This window comes from Phoca vitulina, unplaced genomic scaffold, assembly GCF_004348235.1.
Source record: "Phoca vitulina isolate PV1807 unplaced genomic scaffold, GSC_HSeal_1.0 scaffold40, whole genome shotgun sequence".
In the NCBI taxonomy this organism is placed as follows: domain Eukaryota; kingdom Metazoa; phylum Chordata; class Mammalia; order Carnivora; family Phocidae; genus Phoca; species Phoca vitulina.
Genome location: NW_022589743.1, coordinates 12,891,427 through 12,897,212, shown reverse-complemented (window position 1 = coordinate 12,897,212; position 5,786 = coordinate 12,891,427).

The window sequence follows — 5,786 nt, the reverse complement described above, 5'->3', positions numbered from 1 at the left end:
TTCTCTGCATCATAGGTTCTGTTTACTCATAACTTGGCTTACTCATAACCTGACTTAGTCAAACCTTTGACTCATTCAAGTCCCCTCCTGACTTCCTCAACTTCTCTTAACCCCATAGTCTTTCCACTTTATTCATGCATTTATTAATTTGAAAAATACCTTTTGAGCAACTACTATGTGCTCCCATGCAGTTTATTGTCTAGTCAGAGAGAAAGACATTAATCAGATAATCACAAAAGTGCTTCTGGTGCATTCTAATTGCCTCAGCTCATTTGTTCAAACCAGGACTTGGGGTCAGTTGCTAAACTCTCTATGAGCTGGCCATCTTCAGGAGCAGCAGTGATAGGCTGTCATGTCTACATGTCCACAACACCCAGACAGAGCTGATCGGACTAAGGGTTGGCATTTGACCAAGGACAATTAATACACTGGCTGTTCAGCAACCTGCAGTTTAATTCAAATTAATAAGCTTCCCTTGGAAGAAAGAAATTACAGTGCAGCAGACATTATATAGAATGGACATGTTTACCATGGAGAGATAAACCTTACACTCCAGAGCAGTAATCTAAATGCAGAAGGACTTCACCCACAGGGAACTTTCTCATTCATGAGATAGAAAGTTAGAGGGCACTAGTTTGGTTCAGGGACTCTGAGTAGGGTGCAGGGGTGGTTTTGAACATAGCATAGAGCTGTGTTAATCACTCAAATGATGACCAGAGTGAGGCTTCAGGAAATTCTGCGAAGTTCCTTGCAGGAAAGCAACAACATAGGGGTAGATCAGTGATAGTTTCCAAGAAATTTGCTTCCTGGGCTGATGAGGACAAAATGACAAGAGCAAGAGGCCTTTGGGTTCTTTGGGAGAGTCCCTAGTCTGGGCCTAATTGCCATAGGTTTCAGTATAGCACTAGCTCTTATGCCAGACTCAGAACCATTGTGAATACCTTAGGCAGTTCTCAATGAAGCATTTTAGACAAGCCTTGGTATGCAAAGGCATCATGGCACAACTGTAGTACATGACCTTGACTTCCCCTGCTGGAACCCACAGACAGGCATTTACGTGGAGAAAGTCAGATTAAGCAGCAGCCCCCCATACTGTTGATTATGGGTTAGCAACAAAGTTGGCATGACTCAGTTACCTACAGGTGCTGTGTTGTGTTAATGATGTGGTTGAAAAGGAGGTCAGGACCGAGGGATGTTGAATAGTAACAGCACTTTCTAGAAGAAAGATTGACTAAAGGGCTGGTGGTTCCTGAGAGTTTGTGTATTTTGGTTTTTGGAACAGGATGTTAGCACATTTGTTCTGTTGTCTGAAGATAGGCTTGATTTTGAAATAAAACACACAGAGAACTGAGTTTTCTCTGGGACCATCTGGTAGTGTGTCCCAAACCTTGGACAGAAGTATTTGGTGTTGGTCTGGAGTTACTTGGGGTTATTGTGGTTCATGAAGACCCTAATCATGGTCCTGGGAAAAAAAAGCAGAAATCCAAGAACCATAGATCTGCCAGGAGCAGAAGAACACTGACCAACAAATTGGACGTATTAGCATTCACTGTGAAAGCCCAGGAGTTGGGAAGTGACAAGCATGAAGACTACTTCACTATCTGGAAGACCTCTGGCAGCTAGAGACCACTGGCATCCCCCATCCTCACTTTGTACTACATATTAGAGGTCATCTGGTTCAGCTTTTTCATGTTACTGGTAAAAATACTAAGGTCCAGAAAAGCCAATTAATGCTTGAGGCAGGAATAGAATTCAAGAGATGAACACCCTTCAAACAAGGTCTGGCAGGAAACGATCATGGTCAAAGCTGAAAAATAGGCAGTGACATGTCTTTAGTGTGAATATCACATTTACATGCATGCTGACAATCTATGTGTTCAATGGTTTCTTAGCATGTAGTGATAAAATTGTTCTAGATGTTCTGTACCAACTGTTGAGTGACATCATTTAATCATCAAGTTGGGCAAGGCAGAAATCTCAGTGGCCCTTAATCCCCAACCCATATCCAGTCCCTCACCAAGTCTTGTCAATGCCACCTTGTATCCACTTCTCTCCTTTTTCCCCATAGCCACTCTGGTCTGAGCTACCATCTTCTCTCCCCTGGACTTCTGAGATAGCTTTTTAATAGTTTGTCCACATTTCTTCTTCCTCCAGTATACTTTCCTCGTAGCAGCCAGTGGTCTATCCCATCCCTCTTATTTAAAAAAATTAGTTAGTAGACTCTATTTTTTAAAGCAGTTTTAGGTCCACATAAAAATTGAGCACATAGTACAAAGAGTTCCCTTATAACCCCTCTCTGTTCCACACCCAGTTTCCCCCATCATTATTATTATTAACTAAAGCCCATTATTCATATTGGGGTTCACTCTTTGTGTTTTACAGTTCTATGGGTTTTGCAAATGTAGCCACCATTACAATATCATGCAGAACAGTTTTACTAACCTAAAAAAGCCCCTGGGATCCACCTATTCATCCCTTGCCAGTGGTCTTTTCAAAATGCAGATCTCACCCTGTCATTCACCCTGTCACCTCACTCAGTCTCATTTTGCTCCACTCTCTTTCTAGTTTTCTGTCTCCAACCATTAGGTCTTTTTGTTTCATTTCCATTCTGCCCAGAGCTTTGCTCATGCTGTTTCTTCTTCCTAAAATGCCCCTTTCTACCTCCCAGCCCTAACCCCAGGTCTTACCATGGTTTATAATAATGTTTATGAGTGTGATTATTGGATTCAAATCCCTTTTGACTGTGAGCTTCTCACTGGCAAAGCTGTGCCATTGTATCCAAAGTACCTGGCACAAAGTAGGTATGTAATGAATATTTGTTGAATAATATTGATTGATTGATTAATTAATTAACACCCAGAGAGTTTCACCTGATTGTGTGGAGCTTAAGAAGAGTAGTGAAGGTCTGCAATGACTATAGGGGATGAAAGGAAAAGCTGATGGGAAACAAGTAAAAAGTTTTGTCCAATAGGCTGAGAACACAGTTGAAAATTTGTAAAAGCCTCAATCCATCAGATTGTGTCAGCAAAGAGGGCTGGATGGGTAGTTATAGTGATAGAGAGTTTAAGTTTTCCAGAGTAGAACTGTTCTGGTGGTGATGAAGTACAGGGTATGGCCATAGGAGGACACTACCGTGGACTAGAAGTGAAGATGCTGCGTTTGAAAGGTCAAGGAACTAACTGGGCCATTAAATGGATGCTACACAGAGTCAACAAAACCCCCCTCCCCACAGGATGAAGTAATAAGCCAGATATTTAATAAATATGAAGGTGTAACCAGGTTGTTAGATGACAAGAGAGAAAGTGACTAGTTGAATAGCATGAACTTCAATGGGGCAGAGGTTTTTCATACTAGAATAGAAGACAAATTATTTAGAAGGGTCTTGGGGAGCTAGAAGACTATTGCTATTGCCTCTCTGTATGTGGGGGTATGGGTGGAATAAATAGCTTCTACTTGAAAGGACTGCAGGGGAAGTGGTAACCTCAGGGGAAAGCCAGGTTTCAGTTCACGCTAGAAGGTGAAGAGAGATTAGCTAGGTCTCTGGTTGCATGTAACAGAAATCATCTCTAGCTATCTGTGGTCAGTATGGAGTGGATGATGGGGGAGGGGTATACAAGGGTATCTTGGACACATTGAACAAGATGATAGCCAAAAGTCTACCATTATGGGTCAGGAGAGGTGCTATGAAGGTCTTTGTGAGCTGGGAAGATACTCCAAAAGGTGTCTGCTATAGATAGTTCTGTGAATAAGTAGAGGAAGTAGGGGAATTTGTTCACCAACAGACAGGGGTTCCAAAGAACACAAATAGAAATGTCTGCTGGGGTAAAGAGAAGCAGAAGTACAGAGGAGTATGAGGATTACAGTGGCTTGTGGGTTCCAAATAGTGGTGTCAGGAAGGTGGTATCTAAAATGACAGCTATGGGGTGCTTAGGTGGTGCAGTCAGTTAAGAATCTGATTCTTGGTTTCAGCTCAGGTCATGATCTCAGGGTCATGAGATCGATCCCTGTGTTGGGCTCTGTGCTCAGTGCAAAGTCTGCTTAAGACTCTCTCTCCCTTTTCCTTTGCCCTTCCCCCTCTCTCTAAAATACACAAATAAAATCTTTTTTTAATTTTAAAAAATTAAATAAAAAATAAAGTGATAGCTATAGGAGGACCTATAAGCACATGGTGACAGTTATCCCATTTGTCCACTGCCTGAACTCCTGTTCCACTCCAGATATCTGTTTTCTTCTTGTTTCATCTTTACCCATTGAATTTGAGTTTCTGATCTCCCCCATTTCATCCTCTTCCTTTGCCCCTAAACATTTCTTAGATCCTTCACCAAACACTCTGTTACCTCCCTAAGAAGTTAATCCTGGATTATTTATTAAACTAATGCCCAGTGTGTGGGTCTAATGCTGACCCAGCCTGCCCCTTGAGCACTCTCAATCCCCCCTATCTTCCAAATTACCACATTATATTGTAATTGTTTTTATATGTCCTCTCCTCTTCTAGTGAGTGTCTTCAGGACAGAGGCCATTTTTTGTTCTTATTTATATTCCTCCCCTATAATGCTTAACACATTGCCTGTGACCTAAATAGGGGTTAATTGTTGAATGAATGACTGAATGAATAACTGAGTGAGTGAATGGACTTTGATCTCTTATTGTCCTGTTCTCATACCCTATAAATGTTGGGCTCCACGACGTGGCCTCTTTGACAGGACTTTTCCATTCTTGCCCACCTTTTTCTACAATTATCAATTTCCTAGCCTGGAGTCCAAGCTTGCCAAATATAAGCTATCTGCTGGCCTAGACAAATCTGGCTCATGAGACACCCTGGCCCAATTCTTTTTTTTTTTTCTTTTTTTTTCCAAAGATTTATTTATTTATTTATTTATTTTTAATTAACATATAATATCTTATTTGTTTCAGGGCTACAGGTCTGTGATTTATCAGTCTTACACCATTCACAGCACTCACCATAGCACATACCCTCCCAAATGTCCATCACCCAGCCACACCATCCCTCCCATCCCCCTCCACTCCAGCAACCTCTAATTTGTTTCCTGACATTAACAGTGTCTTATGGTTTGTCTCTCTGGTTTCATCTTGTTTCATTTTTTCCCTGCCTTCCTCTATGATCCTCTGTCTTGTTTCTCTAATTCCTCCTATCAGTGAGATCATATGATAATTGTCTTTCTCTGATTGACTTATTTCGCTTAGCATAATACCCTCTAGTTCCATCCATGTCATTGCAAATGGCAAGATTTCAGGGTTTTTTTGATGGCTGCATAATATTCCATTGTATATATATACCACATCTTCTTTATCCATTCATCTGTTGGATGAACATCTTGGCTCTTTCCATAGTTTGGCTATTGTGGACATTGCTGCTATAAACATTGGGGTGCACATACCCCTTCGGATCACTACATTTGTATCTTTGGGGTAAATACCCAGTAGTGCAATTGCTGGGTCGTAAGGTAGCTCTGTTTTCAGCTTTTGGAGGAACCTCCATACTGTTTGCCAGAGTGGTTGCACCAGCTTGCATTCCCACCAACAGTGTAGGAGGGTTCCTCTTTCTCCGCATCCTCGCCAACATCTGTCGTTTCCTGACTTGTTAATTTTAGCCATTCTGACTGGTGTGAGGTGGTATCTCATTGAGGTTTTGATTTGGATTTCCCTGATGCCCAGGGATGTTGAGCACTTTTTCATGTGTCTGTTGGCCATTTGGATGTCTTCTTTGCAGAAATGTCTGTTCATGTCTTCTGCTCATTTCTTGATTGGATTATTTGTTCTTTGGG